This window comes from Sminthopsis crassicaudata, chromosome 3, assembly GCF_048593235.1.
Source record: "Sminthopsis crassicaudata isolate SCR6 chromosome 3, ASM4859323v1, whole genome shotgun sequence".
In the NCBI taxonomy this organism is placed as follows: Eukaryota; Metazoa; Chordata; class Mammalia; order Dasyuromorphia; family Dasyuridae; genus Sminthopsis; species Sminthopsis crassicaudata.
The window spans coordinates 488,843,316-488,861,823 of NC_133619.1; the positions used below are offsets into that span (position 1 = coordinate 488,843,316).

General features: G+C 38.9%; 1 long non-coding RNA gene across 1 annotated transcript; it reads right to left on the bottom strand.

Annotated features, from left to right (window-relative positions):
• Nucleotides 1-551: 551 nt before the first annotated feature.
• Nucleotides 552-16,182, bottom strand: LOC141563112 (uncharacterized). Its single transcript, XR_012488327.1, has 3 exons — nucleotides 16,078-16,182; nucleotides 1,119-1,337; nucleotides 552-661 (listed from the first exon to the last, which is right to left on the bottom strand). It is a non-coding gene; the product is annotated as an uncharacterized LOC141563112 (long non-coding RNA).
• Between the last annotated feature and the right edge of the window lie 2,326 nt (nucleotides 16,183-18,508).

Consider the following 18,508-nt stretch of genomic DNA (forward strand, 5'->3'; position numbering starts at 1 on the left):
AAGAATGGGAAACTGTCTATACTCTTAAAGGGGCTGAGATTTTACTTATGCTTTCTCTTTTTATGAAAATTTAAAATTTAGAAAATAAAGGGACCTTAGACAGCACTTAATATAACTCTTTCAATTTACAGATCAATAAACCAGGGAGGCTAAGTAATTTGTCTCATTATATAAGGAGTAGAGCTAGCATTTTAATGTGTATCTGTTGACTATAGAATTATAGGTTCTAATCTCTAGTTTTGATGTATTTATTTTTGCAGGGTCTATGTCTCTTTCCTCAATTCTTCAAATGCAGTTTCTGAAGCTTCTGAGTGGCTTCAAATTGGAAGTGGACTAAACCTTGGCTGCACATATGAGTACATCTTCCCTGTAGTCATTTTTCAGTGGTCTCTTCACTCCCTTCTTATTTGGGTTCTGGCTCCGCCAGGGAGTCATCAATAAGCTCCATAAATGTCATTCTCTGGATAAGTACTTAATTAGTAGAATTATTTAGAGCCCAAATTATCTCTCCATCCTTCCCCTTATTGTGCAAAATGAGACAAAATCCAGAACAAACCTGATGAACAAGAGATGGATTTGATGAGCTGTGGGCTCTCTTTTTGGGCTTCAAAGCTCCCGGATGGGCATGGAGGAATGGTGATGCCATCAGAGCAGAAGTGACCTGTTCAACAATACAGAACTGGGATAAAGGGTACAAACAAGGAGCCTCAGAAAGTCTGAACCCCCTAGGGTCTGTGAAAAGATATTGTCTTTGGAAAGATCTTTGTATATTGAATATAGCATAATGCTCATAGAAAAGAGATTAGAGACAGTGAAAGGTGCTGGGAAAAATTATTTTTCATGGTAAGGGTTTTTTAAATAGATGAGGGAATTTGAAATTTCAGCTTGGCATTGCATCATTATACTTACATGACATTATTTTTGCAGAAAAGGTGACCTCAGGTTCCAACTTCTCCCCACTTTTTCCTTCTCCTCTTATTCTCCCCAACCTTGTCCAAGTAGTGAATTTTTATTTTTCCTTCCCAGACCTTTCAGGTTACTGAATATTTTTCCTGTTCCAATTATCTTTCCTTGACACTTCCTTTTCAAGGTGCTGTTGCTGAGGAAACACATCTTACCTGATGGGCAAAGTTGGCATTTATGCCCTTCTCTTGTTGATGGACATAGCACTGCAGGTTGAATGAATCCTTCAGTTTGCTGTTCTGTTTGCTGTCCATCATACACACAGTAGCTGTCCTCTCCACAGCCTTGGCATTTGGTTTGTCCAAGAATACCAGCAAAGGAATTAGATGGGCACCCGAGAGGCTGAGTGGTTCCAAGGTAAGGACAATAATGTCCTAGAGGAGAGAAGAGAAAAAGAAAGGAGGAGAGGGGAAGGGAAATCCTAAATGAAAGTGTAGAAAGTTGTAGCACCTGTCTATTGACTAAAATGTATATGATTTCTGGTAACTTTGTAAGCCAGAGTAATGAAGGAGGAAATGGGTGCTAAATTGAAGTTGCACTCCTTTTGTCTTCTATTTGGACTCCTGGCCAAGTTGGTGAGGGAACATTTCAGTCACCAAAGCATAAAAAAGGCAGAATGATATGGCTAGAAAATCAATGAACTCAAAATCAGGAGAGCTGGGATTGAAGATCTTACACCTGATATTTGAGTTTAGGTTTGAAAATTAAAAAGAAACACTACTTGATTTCTCTTTAGCTTGTTTTCTAATTCAACTCAACAAATTTAAGCACATACAATATTCCTACTAGGCAGTAGATTAGGCACTGGGGAAGGAATACTAAATAGTTTCTGACTGCCCCCAAGGAGTTTATATTCCACTGATCTGTTAATCTAGTGTAATGGAGATAATCAAAGAGCTCCCTCTGATTCCTGAGCTGGAACATTTCTCATGGAAAGGGTTTGCACTTGGTCTCTTCCTTTGAAGACTTGCTCATCTGTTAACATTGTTGCTGCAGGATGTGAGAAGAGAAATCCTTTCCCTTCCCCTTTGCTGGAATTCCCAAAAAAGAGAAAGAGATGGGCCTTATCTATAGATCTTAGATATTTACTCCCTAGCCAGGTGTGAGAAAATAATATCACCAGAATCTATTTCCTTAGGATGTTGAGTAGCTTTTGACACAAGCTACTGACATAAGTGAACCAATCAGGAGAAGCTGTATCATTTCAGCTAAATGAAAGACTTATTTCCTAATAACAAGCCACATCCAAGATGTATGCTCTATCATTCATCCCTGCTACTCTGGAAAATGGGGATAATAACACAAATATGGCCTCTCACAGTGTACTTGTAAGGAAATCCCCCATCTTTTATAAACCTTCAATACTTCACAGATATGTGACTTTTTTCCTTTTTTTTTTTTAAAAGCTTTTTGTTTTCAAAACATATGCATAATTTTCAACATTCATCCTTGCAAAACTTTGTGTTCCACATTTTTTCTTCCTTCTTTTCCTCCACCCCATCCCCTAGATGACAAGTAATCCAATATATTGAACATGTACAATTCTTCTATACATATTTCCACAATTATCATGCTGCTCAAGAAAAAATCAAGTCAAAAAGGGAAAAAATGATAAGGGAAATAAAATGCAAGCATACAACAACAAAAAAGTGAAAATGTTATGTTGTGATCCACACTCAGTCCCCATAGTTCTCTCTCTGGGTGCAGATGGCTCTCTCCATATGTTATTTCTTTGGTACAGAGTTATCCTTTCCATATCACAGGATTAGGGGAGTGAACTGTGAACTGGAAAATCTGTATAAAAATTTTTGGCCCTCCCTTTGTATCAGAGAAGAAGTCTGAATTTTTTTTCTTTTTTTTCTTTTTCTTTTTTTCTATATATGAGTGCATACATATATAGTTTGGGTTAAGTATTTGGTCATAGGCTCTGTGTCTTTTGTGGTTTCTGCAAAACTCTCCCCAAATTCCCATTTAATTTCTTATGTCAACCCATGATAAATAGAAACCATAATGGGGACAGTTGTGATGTGGAAGGGATAACTATAATACTCATTCCACTAATAAGCTTACATTCACTCTATAGTTGGGGAGACAGTCTTGGAGATCTATGAATGAAAAAATTAGACTACTACACTTACCCTAGTGCTGCTCCTCTTTGAACTTACCCAGGTCTTCTGATGACATATACACAGTCCATTACAAGGTTTGGACTTTCTGGCATGGTACAACTGGCCACACCTTTTGCCCTACTGGAATGTACTTGAAGAAATCCAAGCCACAATGAATGTTAAACAAGAGTCATGAAAACTAGAGTGGAAGATTGTACATGAGTGGAAGAGAGAAGACCTGGGTTCTAATCCTGTTCTTCTCACTTATAGCCTGTTTTGTTGGATAAATCTCTTTATCTCCCTGGGTGTCCTCTTCTGTAAAAAGAAGGGATTGGATTAGATGGCCTCTGGGGTCCCATTCAGCTATAAATCAGTAAGTTTCTTGGTCAGGTTTTAATAAGAGACAAAACTTGAAGGGTTCTATAAATGTAAGCTGCTATTGCTCTTATTTAGGGCTTTTGGCAGGTTGTCTACAGAGCAATCAGGCTTCCCAAAACAGATTACAGAGACACAGAGGATCTGCTGTTGTTCCTTTCTCTCTCACTGAGAAACAGCTTGGAGATGGAAGGGGGAAAGTATGAGCTTAACAACATTCATTTTTCATGTTAGTGTTATTTGTTGGAAGCAGGGTAGAGCTTCAAGTCTTCCTGGTCCCCTAAGCTCAATTGGGTTTTTTCCTTAGGTTGATTTTTCAGGTAAAATAAAAAAAGCAGAGAGACTCTACCCAAGAGCATCAATTGTCTGAATGGCTGCTCCCTGTTTGGGGACAATATTCAGAGCTCAATCAATTTTTGTTGTTCAGTTGTTTTCGAACTTGTTCGCCTCTACATGACCCCCCATCTGGGGTTTTCTTGGCATAGATATTGGAGTGGTTCACTAATTTTTTCTAGCTAATTTTACAGATGAGGAAACCGAGGCAAATAGGGTTAGATGACTTGTCTATGGTCATACTGCTGATAACCGTCTGTGGTCATACTGCTGATAACCGTCTGTGGCTAGATTTGAACTTTCTGTCTTTCTGTCCCCAAGGCCAACCGTTCTATTCCCCTGTGTCACTTAGCTGCTCCTGCTTAATTTACCAAGGCGCAAATATTAAGTATTTATTATATGGGGAGCACTACTAGGTACTGGGGATGCACATATAAAAATGAAAAAACCCTGATGTAAAAGAACTTCTATTATAAGGGGATATATCTTTATATCCATTCATTATATATACACAAGTTACATAAAGCAGACAAAAGGTAATCCTGGATGGAGTGATGTTAGCAGCTCAGGGCACCATGCTTAACCATGAAAACAAGCAATCATCTCTTAAACATTCATCCAGAGCCCAGCTGCAAACAAGGTCATCAGACATGACCTGTTTCTGCTAGTAGCTTATGCTCTGGGACAGATAGAGAGCCTGACTTGTTGCTATCTCAGTAACTCAAGGAACAAGGTCAGACATTAAATAAATTGTTCTTTTTCCCATTAGAGTCCCTGAAAAAATGGTTCATTTTTCAATCATTCTTTGACCTGACCTTGACTATAGTCCTGTCTCTATCACTCTTCTTCTCCCTATTCCTGAGAGTATCTCAGTTCTAGCCTGCATCTGTATCTATAATTCTAATTTAACCATGCAGATCAGTTTCCTCCCTGGATATGACAAATGAATGAATGCCAACAATTGGCTTCCCATTGTCTACCAGGTAAAATCCAATTGCATTACTTTACAGTTCAAGATAGTCAGCATTTATTAAGTGCTTACTATGTGTCAGGCATTGTGCTAAGGCTGGGGATACAAAAAGAGGCAAAAGATAGCCCTTGCACTCTAAGAATCCAACAATCTAATGGTGGAGACAAGAAGCAAACAAATATATACAAGATAAATATATACAGGATAAATAGGAAATAATTAATAGAAGGAAGATACAAGAATTAAGACAACTTGGGAAAGACTTCCTAAAGGGCAGGTCACATCTCTCACTCTCTCCCCTTTATAATATAATGACTTCCAATTTCCACTAGGATAAAATACAAACTCTTCTGTTTGACATTTAAAGCATCACAATTTAGTTCGTAATTGTTTATTCATTTCAATCATGTCTGACTCTTCTGACTCCATTTCGGGTTTTTTTGGCAAAGATTTTGGAATGTTTTGCCGTTTCCTTCTTCAGCTCATGTTATAGATAAGGAAACTGAGGCAAACAGTATGAAGTGACTTGTCCAGGATCATGTAGCTAGGAAGTGTCTGAGGCTGAATTTGAATTTGTGTTCCTGACTTCAGGCATGAGGCTCTCTCCACTGCACCACCTAACTTACAACATATCTTTCCAGACAGATATCACATTTCTTTAATTCATACACTCCTTATTTAACACTCAGCATTCCTTCAACTGTCCTTTTCTCTTTGCATAGTCAGTCTTGGGTCTTGGAGAGCTTTCCCTCTTCAGCATCGTCTCCCAGAATCCCAAATTTTATTTTAGGCTCATCTCTTAATATCACTTCCCACAAGAGGTCTTTCTTTTCTTTTTTTCTTTTGGTGAGACAATTGGGGTTAAGTGACTTGCCAGGGTAAATATTAAGTGCCTGAGGACAGATTTGAATTCAGATCCTCCTGATTCTGGGCCAGTATCCACTGCATCATCTAGCTGTCCCAAGAAGTCTTTTTTAATCCTTGAAATTATTGCTATCTAGAAAGGTAAGCTAGGTGTGTAACTGGATAGAGTGCTGGGCCTGTAGTAAAATCTGGCCTTAGATACTTATAATGTGATGGTGGACAAGTCACTTAACCCTGTATGCCTCAGTTTCCTCATTTGTAAAATGAATTGGAGAATGGAATGACAAATCACTCCAGTGTCTTTGCTAAGAAATTCCCAAATGGGGTTATGGAGAGTACTCAATAACAGAAAGATAAGAAATTAAGCCAGAATGGACAAAGGTTGTATCAACTCTGTGGTTGGTTCTTCATCTACTCCATCAGTCTTCTCAGTGATGATGTTGATGATGATAGCAACAGTAATGATGACTGATATTAAAGTTTGCAAAGTGCTTTGATATATGTAATCTTATTTAGTTTGCCTTTTAAAAGGCAAAAAGACCTCATAAATCTCAGGTCCACCAAGTAAATTAAATATGCCTTGCAATCAGTTTTTGTCTCTTTAAGTTGTTAGCCACAGAGACCATTATGCAAAGTTGGATAATTCTTCTTCCTTTTCCTCAGAAAACAAACCATCAAGGACTGTATATTATGCCTATCTGTGTCCCTTGCTTTCCACTCCCACCTCTTTGTTCTGTGGAGTCAGACCTGAATGTTGCAGGGTAGGGCTATCATGTTCAAGAGAGCAGCCCCTTCCCTTCCTCTAGTATCCAGGGACTGATGAGGTTGTGGGCTCTGTGGCAAATCCCATTGAACTGACTTCTTTATCTTGACTATAGAAGGGGCCCTGCAAAGGTCAGTTCAGATTCAACTTAATTCAAACTGACATTTAAAATGACAAATATTTCTTAAGCACTTACTAGGTGTAGGACACTATGCTAGGCTCTAGGGATGAAAAGGAATTGAATCTATGATTTCATTGGTATACAAAATGCCAAGGTCAGGAAACTCCTTCTACCAATGTAAGTTAGTGACTTCTTTACTATTTAGTGGTGGGGAGCTGCTTGGTGACACACAAAGAGAGAATGAGAGGGAGGGAAGGAGAAAGAGAGGAAGGAAGAAAGAAAGGGAGAAATAAAGGAAGGGAGAGAGAGAAACAGACAGAGACAGAGACACAGAAAGAAGAGAGACACAGAGAGAAAAGAGAGTCAGAGAGACAAGAGAGAGAGGAGACACACACACAGAAAGAGAAAGAGAGAAAGAGACAGAAAGAGAGAGAGACAGACAGAGAGAGGCAGAGAGAGAAAGACACACACAGAAATACACAAAGAGACACACACAGAGGGTAACAGAGAGACTAAGCAGGATCAGAGACTGTAGGTTGATGCCGTGTGTATCGGGAGTGATGATCCAAGGACACTGACCAAACCTTTCACTTCCCATCTCCAATTTTTATCTTTCTGCCCATCTCTTCCTCCCCATCTCTGCTTCCATACCCATATTGGCGTCTTTCCTAGATAATTTTTATCTCTAATTCTTTTCTCTGCTTCCTCAGTTCTCTGGAGGATTAGTCCCCTATATTGACAGATCTCTTCAGAATGCCATCTTCATCGATTCTCCTTTACCCATTTAATTAATGCACCAAATAATCTTCTTTCCAGGTCATTAGCAAGGAAAACAAATGAAGACAAAGCCTTGGGTGCCTGCCTCCCAGACATTGGACTTTCCCTGATTTTTTCCTGTCACCCTATCACCAGGGACTATTACAAGGAAAAAGAAAAATGGTGTGGAAAGAAAACAGGTTTCAAAATAAGTTACTTACTATTTGTGTGACTGTGGGTTACTCACTTACTCTCTCATCCTCAGTTTTATTCAGTTGAGGAAGAAGAAAGGAAACACTCATTATGCACCTACTGTGTGCCAGATATTTTGCTAATCACTTTACAAATATTATTTCATTTGGTTCTGGAACCCTGGAAGGTAGCTGCAACTTGCCCAGCATCACACAGCCAAGTGTTTGAGGTGAAAATTGAACTTAGTTCTTCTTGACTCTAGGCCCTGTTCTTTACAACTATCTCTAGGAGATGAGAATGGATTAATTCTAAGATCATTTACAATTTGAAATTTTTTGAATCTAAGATCCCAGGTTACTTTTCATTGATTGTCATTTGTCCTTCGTTCTCAAAGAAGACCATGACATCAGGGAGGTGATGCCATGAAATGAATTGGATTTAAGTGAAGGAGGACTGTGCAAGGTCACCTGCCTCACTTTCTCATCCAGAGGCATCTGGGTTCAATGGCCAGATATAGATCAAGATAACTGGACAGGGCCCTGGATGAAATCAGGAAGGCCAAACTTAGTTATCTATGCCATGAGATCTGAGGGGAAAATGGGAAGGTCCCTATCTCAGAATAATACTTTCAATGGATCCCATGTAATTACTCAGCTTGGCTGTGACTAATGCCTGAAAAATTCCATTGTTTCGTTGATTTTGACCTTTCTCTCTTGCTTATTCTTTTTGAATTGTGCTTTTTTGGAAAAAAGTGACCCCATTGAGTGGCTGGCACTTTAAGTTGGGTTCAACAGGTCCTTTTCTGAAGGATAAGAGGGAGAGGCTAGCCCCTGGAAAGCACAGGGTGAGTGAAATAGAAAGGGAGGAAACCAAAGAGGAAGGCAATAGGAATGGTGAAAAAGAAACTTATCTGTTGAGAGGCTGCTTGGTATAGTGGAATGAGTCTTGGAGTCTAGAGAACTTGTGTATATGACTTTGGGCAAGTGATGTGCCCTCAGTTTTTTCATCATAAAATGGAGACAATAATATGAAAGGCACTTTATATTCTTTAAAGTGTTATATAAATATTAGTTGTTACTCCTAATCCATCTCAAAGAGCTTGGAGGAAAGTGCTTTGTCCAAAAAACTTAAAAGTCCTTCAAAAAAAATGAGCCACTATTATTCTTATTTCACATTTACTTCACATACCAGGTAACTGACCCTGGTCAGAAAAGATTGAATGGGCCATGAAGAAATGTGGCTGTGATTTCTGTCATGCATACAGAGATGCCTATCTGTTGATAGATTCTAAGGCAGCGAGGTGGTTCAGAAAATAGAGTGCTGGATCTGGAGTTGGGATGACTCATCTGGTCTCTGACACTCATTAGTTGTGTTTCCCTGAGCTTAACCCGATTTGCCTCAGTTTCCTCAACTGTAAAAGGAAAAGGAGATGACAAACCATTCTACTTATTTTCCTGAGTTCAAATCTGGCCTTAGACACTTAGTAATTGTGTGACCCTGGACAAATCATTTAACTCTGCCTCAGTTTCTTTATTTTTCAAATGAGCTAGTGAAGGAAATGGCAAACCATTCCAGTATCTTGGCCAAAAAATCCCAAATGAAGTAATGAAGAGTTGGACATGACTGTAAATGATGAAATAATAAATATATGCCTTAGAAGGCTGGGCTTCTTAGATAGATTACCCTTCTGATGCAGATCTTGGGTCTTTTCTGACGTAAGAGAATTTGAATTTTACTGAAAGCTGAGATTCTGAGCATTAATTTTTATTGTGGCCACAGACTTACAACTTTGGGCAAGTCATTTGTGACTGAGGCTTTAATGTGTGTAAAGCTGTCTCTTATCCCTTACTTTCCTCACTGATTTTTAGGAGAACAAGTACAATTTAAGATCATAGATCTAGTAATGGAAGAGACCTTAAAGATTTTTTATTTTATAGATGGGTAAATTGAGGAACAAGGATGTTTATCCTTTCCTGACATCCCCTGGAACTTTTAGTAACTATTAGAGCAGGAACTTAAATACTTGCCTCTGATTCTACAGCCAATGTTCTTTCCATATTACCATCCGATTCTACCATCTCTATTGGAAAAGAAGATCTTGAATTGCAATTCAAGATACAGTCACTTTCAATTATCTGTGGGTAGATTATACCCTATGGATTATATCTTCAGCAACTTTTCCAATTCAATAAGCATTAATGTAGGAGTTACCATCTTAGACCAGTTTTCCTTTGAACCTCCACATCCCCTCTTGTCAGTCATGTGCATACAAGTAATTCAAATTCAACTGAATATAAGGCTGAGTAATTTTAGGGAAGGAGAAGGGGCAGCTGGATGACACAGTGGATAGAGCATTGGGCTTGGAGTCAGGATGAGTTAAAATGTGATTTCAGACACTGTGACTGTGTGACTCTGAGCAAGTCACTTAACCTTGTTTGCCTAAGTTTCCCCATCTGCAAAATGAACTGGAAAAGGAAATGGCAAACCATTCACTATCTTTGTAAAGCAAATCCCAAGTGTGGTACTAAAGACTCAGATATAGCTGAAAAATGACTGTCTGAAATGTTGGAGAGAGAAATATGCTATGGGGAAAATAATGTAATAATAATTCAAAATTTTATGACTATAATCCTAACAGATTGCAAGTACTTTACTCATAGTTCTGTGAGTAGGAAGCATATCATTTTATTGATGAGAAAATTGACATTTAGTAAGAGTAAGTGACTTATCTTGAGTTATATAGCTAGTAAGAGGTAGAGTTAGTATTTAAGACTAATGCTCTTGATTTACAAATCTTATGCTTTTCCTATTACAACACACTGCCCCATGTAGAGCATATCAAAGTAAACAATAACTGACTTTGAATTTGCCCATTGCTCCTTTCTAGCAGCATGGAAAATTCAGCATCGACTATAGTCTATTAAATATGTATGGAGCAGGCTCAGCCTGAAACCCAATGCCTGTGAGCTTTTATCTGCTCTCCTCACCTCTTGACCTGGATAAACACAACACACTGGTTTTTGTGTTGAATTTCCTTACCCACTACCCCCAATTCAGACCCCATAGAATTCTGGTGCTAGAAGAAAATTTAAAAATCTTCCTCATATTAAAGATGAGGAAACAGGTCTTGAAAAGTGACATGGCAAAGATCATGAGATCAGTTAATCAACATCATTTATTAAGTGCCCACTATGTGTCAGTCACTGGGTCAAGAATTAGATGGCTCCTATCAGCAAGGAGCTTATATTTTAAGAGTGAAGCTAATATGAACATTTAGCAAAGACAGGAGTAGTTGCAAGGAATGAGGAAAGATTTCATCAAAAAAGCTACAATTGAGCTAAGTATTGAACAAAACCACGGGGTATCAAGCTGTACACATGAAGAGAAAGAGTTTTCATGAGATAATCATGTGACACCAATATCAATGTCATTTATTAATATAAGTGACTGGGATTTAGGTCTCCTGACTCCTCACCTAGCCAGGACTCTTCCATTCCACCAGATTAGGCTGTTTCAACATGTTACTTCCAGATTCCTGTTCTCAAGCCCTTTTTCCTATTACTTGGATACAATTTATGCTACTATGATCCCTCTTTTTTCCTTTTAGAATAAAGGTGTTTTCACATTTTAAGAAATTTCAGAGAGTAGGGCAGGTGATACAGGCATCTGGGGTAGGATAGAGGAAGTAGTTGCTCCTAAAAATCACAACTACCTAGCAAGAATGGCCCTAGCCAAGACCTGGGAATGTCCTCACCCACAATGCCAATGGACCAGCTAGTTGCAACCTCTCATCTGTGTACTTGCTCTCCTAAGAAAGTCTGAGCACATCCTTATTAAAAATGACAGATTCTAATTCCAGGCAATGTAATGGAGTTACTGGGTTCAGAGGACTTAGCAGGAGGCACCTGGTGCTTCTCCAGAGGCAAAAGTTTCCAGAAGGTTGCAAAGGAGGGAAAGCATCCAATTTCCCCCCCTCCTTTCTCCAACTCTAGTCTTGGCCCTAGCCTTACTGGGAAGATAGCCAGAAATGAAGACTACACCACCAGGTCTGACCCACAGAACTGTCATCCCTCCAAAGCCATCCCTGTGCCTAGGGTGATTGTAACCAAGCCTTTAAATGTAGGGGACTTATTAGGGCTATAATGATTTAGAACAGTAAGATGAGTCATAGAGGCAACCAGAAGGAGAGGAGGAAACTGACACTTGGTCTTTAAAAAGAAAGAAAGATGGGAGAAAGAGAGGAAGGAAAGAAGAAAAAGAAGCAAGGAAGGAAAAAAGAAAGAAAAAAAGGAAGAAAAAACTGCTTTCTTCTGCTCCCCCAAATCCAACAACAAAATCAAAACCCCAAGCCCCTTCAATCAAATCTCATGTTTACACATACAATTCATTCCTAATTGCTCATTCCTCCTTTTCCCAATACCACCAGTCGTGTTTTGTGACTCAGCCTGGTATTACAGAATCATGAAATCTCAGAATTGAAGAGGGCTTCAGAAACTATCTAATACAATTCAGCCCAGGAAAAAAGGATTTAGACAGCAACATCCCCAGTGAGTGATGACCTAGGCAATGTCTGAAGAGCTTCAGGGAATCCACAACCTCTAAAGGCAGCTTATCCCATTCCACTTATGGACAGCTTGAATTGTTTGACAATTTTCCTGACATGAACCTAAATTTGTCTCTTTGCACTTTGTACCTGGATCTGCCTTCTGGGACCAAATTAGATGGATCAAACCTTTCTTCCACATAACAACTTTTGTAGTTCTTGAAGCTAGCTATCATGTTTCCCTGAATCTTCTCTTCTCTGGGATAAGTATCCCCAGTTCTTTTATTCTTTCATCCCCAGACATAATTTTGGTTGCCTTCCCTGAGATGTTCTCCAAATTATCAATATTCTTTCTTATTCTCCTCTCTCTTATAAATAAATGTCCTTTTAAAAGGCTAAATTATGGTTTAGATTAGTGAATGATAAGGGGCAAAGGAAGGGAAGAAGGGTTGGGTGCCAGAACTAAAACATATGTGGCATGTGGTAGCAGGTGCCCTTTGGTGATGGGGTAAATGGTGCCATTATCACAATAGATCAGAATGTTTGAGCACCATGGAGCCAGAGGTTAGAAAGAAGCTCTGGTTTTCCAAAGGTCTTCCGGGATCAGCTCAGGAACATAGCTGATTCTCTGAAAAACATAAAACCTAAATCACAATTCTTCAGAAAGGGGAGCTTTTCACTTTTCCACCTTACACCATCTCTTCACCCTCACCCTTCACAAACTCTCAGGGTCATCTGTAGGTAGGTGGGTACTGGCCAGGTCAATGCCAACTGTGTACTTCTCCTCTGCTCTAAAGGACACACATGTTTATATCATTGAAATCTGCTTAAAATCACTCTCAAGGAAGGAGAGCAAATATAACTTGGCATGGTAGAATAATTATTGGATTTGAAGTCAGAAGACCAAAGTTCAAATTCTCCTTCTTCTAATGACCATCTGTTACACTGATCAAAACAATTCTGTTACCCTTATGGATCTCACTTTTTTTAACTGTGACATGAGGGAGGTTGATTAGATAATACCTAAAATCCATTTCGGCTATCTCTAGAGAAAAACAGGTATTGGGAATTTCAAAAAAAGGGAAGAGAATGGAATCCTTAAATTATAGGCTAGTTCCTTGACTTCATTTACTGGCATACTCTAGTCAGGGGTTCTCAAACTGTAGCCCATGGGCCAGATGCTGCCCGATGAGGACATTTATGCAGCATTTGCTGAGGGGCGGAGACAGAGTGTGAGCTTTTGTTTTTACTATAGTCTGGCCCTCCCACAGTCTGAGGGACAGTGAACTGGCCCCCTGTTTAAAAAGTTTGAGGAGTGCTGCTCTAGATTATATTAAAGAAATGGTGAGTAAACATCTAGAAAAAAAAATAAGCAATGATCATGAAGAACCATCATGACTTTTATTAAGAACAGATAATTCTGCACTTTTGTCCTCTTTTAGCAGCATTACTAAAATGCTAAAATTACTAAAATAATTTATATTATAGAGAAATCTCATAGATAGATTTTAGAAAAGCATTTGATAAAGTATGTCATTTGGCCAGTCCAGAATTCAGTTGATAGCACCATAATCTAACCCACATTTCTCCATCTTCACAAAAATCAAATGACTGAACTGAAAAAGTAGCTGTTAATGGTTCAGGCCCATTAAGTAGTATAGTGGATAGAATACCAGTTCTGGAGTCAGGAGGACCTGAGTTCAAATCTGATCTCAGATACTTAGTAGCTGTATGATCCTGGATCACTTTGACTCAGTTTCTTCATCTACGAAATGATCTGGAGAAGGAAATGCCAAACCATTCTATTATCTTTGTCAAGACTGAAAAAACTAAAGGTTTCAATGCCAATATGGTGAGGTGTGGTCAGTGGAGTGTCTAAGGGATCTTCTGAGCTCTGGACCATTAAACATTTTTTCTCAATAATATGTATAAAGTCATGAGGGCACCCTTATCAAGTTTTCAGCTGATGCAAAGCTGGAAGGGATGGCCAACTTATTTGATATCGAATCCAAAAAAAGACGTTGACAGGCAAGCACATTAAATTGACTTTAATAAGGTAAAATTCAATAAAAATAAATAACTGCAATGTTCACAGAAGCCCAAGAAGTTGATTTCATAAGTACAAGATAGGGGAGGCATGGAAATTAGATATTTTATCTGAAAAAGATCAGAAAGCTTTGGCAGACTCAATAATGACTCAATTTTTTTTGACACAACAGACAAACACACTAATTCATTCTTGGGCTGCATTTGAACAAGGTGTCCAAAAATAATAAAGTCAAAGCCCTATTTGTACTCTGTCCCTACCAGACTATAACTGGAGTGTTATGCCTCAGTTCTAGGTTTCTTATTTTAGGAAGGACATCAATACACTAAAAAAAAACAAAACAAAAAAAACAAAAAAAAACAACAACACTGAGAGCAAGGCAATGAGGATAGTAGACAGCCTAGAGTTTGTTCCCTATGAGGACTGGCTGAAAAAACTGGATATTGTTAGTTTAGGAAACAGAAGATTTAAGGGAAGGGGAAAGGGAAGAAACATTTATTAAATGTTTACTATGTATTAGCACCTTTAAGTTATTATCTCTTATGATTCTCTCAATATATCTATGAAACAGATACTTTTATTATCCATATATTTTAATTGGAGACACTGAGATAGGCAGAAATTAAATACCTCTTCCGGGATCAGTGAGTATCTGAGTCCAGATTCGACTATAAGCCCAGCTCCCTATGAATTTTAGGGAGAAATATGATAGCTGTCCAAAAATATTCACAAAGCTGTTGGATGGAAGATAGATAAAGTTTGTTCTGCACTATCCCAGAAAACAGAAGAAGGAACAATGGTCAGATGACCATTTGTGGGGTATATTATCGATTCAGTTGAGAGTCAAGTCTAAGATTTCCAAGATATCTTTGAACTCTGAGATCCTGGGAATCTGTGAATTCAACTGGTTATCTCTCAAGAGTTCTAAACTAGAGCTACAGAAGGGCCTAACCTTTTCATCCTATCATAGCCCCTCCCACAAAAAGGATGTCATCTTTCTTCCTAAATCATCCTCTACATATATACCCAAGCTACCATTTCCCAGTCACTAATTCCCCAGCTTTGATTCCTCCATGTGGAATTAACTTAATTGTGATCCAGTTCATTTATCTAGGTTGTCATCCCATGTTTTCTTTGGGGCCATTCAAGAAGTTTTTTGGATTTTTTTGTTACTTCAATCATATTTTCTGATAAATAAAGTATCAGAGTGTTAATACTTTCTGGTAGTCATACTAGACTCATACTCAGAAAGGCCTGAGTTCAAATTCAGCCTCAGACATTTCATATATATATATATATCCATCTATGTATACATATATGTATGTATATATGCATGTATGTGTGTGTATAAAGTCATTTAGCCTGTCTGTAAAATGGGGATAACAACAATGTGCTGCCTCTGTTTCTCTAGGATTGTTGTGAGGATGAAATGAAATAATAATTGTGAAAATGCTTAGCGCAAGTACCTGGTATATAGCAAATATTATATAAATGTTAGCAATGATGATGATGAGGATGGGGACAACCCAGGACTTCCGACTTCAGAGCCAATATATTTCTCACTGCACTGCTATATGAACCATATAACAAGGATAGTAGTATAAATCCCTCAAGCACAAAGATTCCCTTCTGATGATTACAAAGACCTCCCTCTTCATCACACTCCTTTTTTATATTTTAAAAAATTTTATTTAATAGTACATATTTTTTCAATTATATGTAAAAATGTTTTTCAATTTTCATTTTTGCAAGATTTTGAGTTGCAAATTCTTTTTTTTCTTTCCCTTGCTTACCTTTCCCCTCCCCACACTAGCGAGAAATTTGATATAATTTAAACATGTAAATTCATTTTTGACATATTTCCATATGAGTCACTTTGGGAGAGAAAAATCAGAACAAAGGGAAAAACCATAAGAAAGAAAAAGGAGAAAAAAGAAAAAGAAAGTTTCACCACATTTCTTCCCCTAGTTCCTAAGACCAAGAACTATGACTTCTGTGTTACTTCCTATACCTCCCTGGCTTTTTGATCCAATTCCACCTACCTTCAGGACAAGGCTGGCAGCCTGGGTCTCCACCCAAGGAGAAAAAACCAAGAGGACAGAGGACACAGCCTGTGAGTTGAGAATTTGGCTCCTGTCCTGGTGGGCAACGCTAAAGAGCAATAGAGAAATATGAAAAGGGAAATTAATTATCAAGGACATGGTAATGAAAGAAGTAAGCTGTCAACTTAGAACTTAAAGTGTTGGAAGCTCTGATTTCAGCCTGATTGCTCACTCATTGGGGGACTTTGAAAAGTGTACTGCTTAATCTCAGAAATGTGCCTAAGGTCACCTGGCTGGGGCAGAGCCAGAATCTGACCTTGGGACTCACTTGGTCTAATACTTTTGCTGTTGGCTTTATAATATCCCTGCCTTCTTTGCATATCTTTAGTCTGATTCTTCTCTCTTGCTCATAAACCCTATTGAAAGAGGATTAAAAAGAAGAAATCTCCTTGTAATTTCTTCCCTCTCCTCATTCTTTATTCCTTTCTTTCTCTGAGTAGGCTGACAAACTTTTCCTATTGAGTTAGGCAGACAGGAGAGGGCAGAGAAGAAGGAAGGTCACAGTGAGGAAGAGGAAGGAGCTAGGAAGGAAGAGATAAGAGACATAAAGAGACCTTCCCCTCTATGTTATAGAGAAATGAAAAGTCAAGAGGAACTTAATTACATCTACTCCTCTTTCAAGGTTACCATTGATACAGGTAATAATGGGCAGGTTCAATCAGGTTCCATGTCTTAGGGGAGTCAGGACTACAGAGTTTTTAAATCTTGTTTCCTTACAGAATGGGGAAATGACTTTGTGACCTCATCATTCACACCCTGACTCTCTGGTGGTAATCAGTATTTTGTGCTAGGAAGTAGAGGAAGATATCATATTGATTAGACAACTGTCAATTATAATGCACAAGGCTTTCTAGATAAACATCAATGCTTATTGATCAATAACATTAGTAAAAAATATGTACATATATCCAGTTTTTTCCAATTTCTTATTATAGATGATTGCCTTAGCAACTAGTATTTCTTTTCACCATATAAGTACTTTTAAACCCAAAGGAATCACATAGTCTGTAAGTAAGAACTTCTCAATAGTTCTGGAAGTATGGAAGTTCCCAGAGTATAAAGAATTTCATTTAGTCATGAGGAAGAACTTCCAGACTGTGAGGTTCTTGGCAATTGAAGAAAGAAGTTTCTCCTTGGTTTTCACCCATTCAGAATAGTGTGCAGTGGTCCTCACACTTTTTAAATAGGGGCCAGTTCACTATCCCTCAGACTGTTGGAGGTCCGGACTATAATAAAAACAAAAGCTCACACTCTGTCTCCGCCCCTCAGCCCATTTGTCATAACCCGGCAGGCCACATAAACGTCCTCAGCAGGCCGCATCTGGCCTGAGGGCCGTAGTTTGAGAACCCCTGAAAGGGTTAGACTTGCCTAGGAACATAAGTTTGACCCAGATGACCTTCCAGGTCTGGGGTTCCCATCATGCTGGTGGGGTTTTTCATGGACATCTCTGCTCCCAGGTATATATACCTCTCTGATCCTTCCATCAGGGCAGACATGAGCAGCTGGACAAGGCTTACACCACAGTTCCCCTTCAGGTGAGTACTCCCCAGGCCTACAGCTTCTCAGGACCCCAGTATGGGAGTCACAGGAGTAGCCATCTGGACAGGCCCAGCAATGGCTTCCAGTCTCTGAGCTGATGTATCCCGAGGGACAAACCTATGGAAATGAGAAAGGGACAAGATGTTTTTTTCATTTAGAATGAGAATGAGACATTTGCATGAGCCAGAAGGGATCTGAAAGATTCTCTGACCCTGTCTCTCCCTTCTCCCCACCTCCATCTCATTTTTCAGATGTGGGGAATTAGACCCAGAGAGAAAAAATAATCAGCCTAAAATTAAACAGCTAATAAATATAGTCACAATCAAGGGAGTTCTTTGTGGGAGGAGCAGTGGAAAGATGATGGATTGAGAACTTCCTCTAATCTCCTTACCCACTGAGTCTCACTGCTTTAACATGCACCAGGGCATTAAAGTCCTATAGTGATTTATGAGTTGGAGAACAAGACCAGGGTCACATAGAAGTAGATCCAGGGGATAGGAAGAATAAATGGAAGGCTAATTTGGAAGGAATTTTAGGAGGTGTTCTAGGCTATTCTTATTTGGAGAAGCTATAGAGGGAAGCCAAAGCATAAAGATTTGAGTGCTGGTGAAAATTGAGATTTGTCACCCTGATAGCTGGGTTTGGCAACTGATGCCATAAGAGATTCCATCTTGTCAGGATGGGGAGGTATGAGGAGTCCCTTTTTTATATTCAGTCTAGCCAAGGAGTTAAGCTCTTCCATTGGATCATTGAATTAATAATTGGAAGAGCTTCAAGAGAAGGAGGATCACCTGGCAACCTGTGATGGCCCCAAGACCAGAGATCCGGCTGA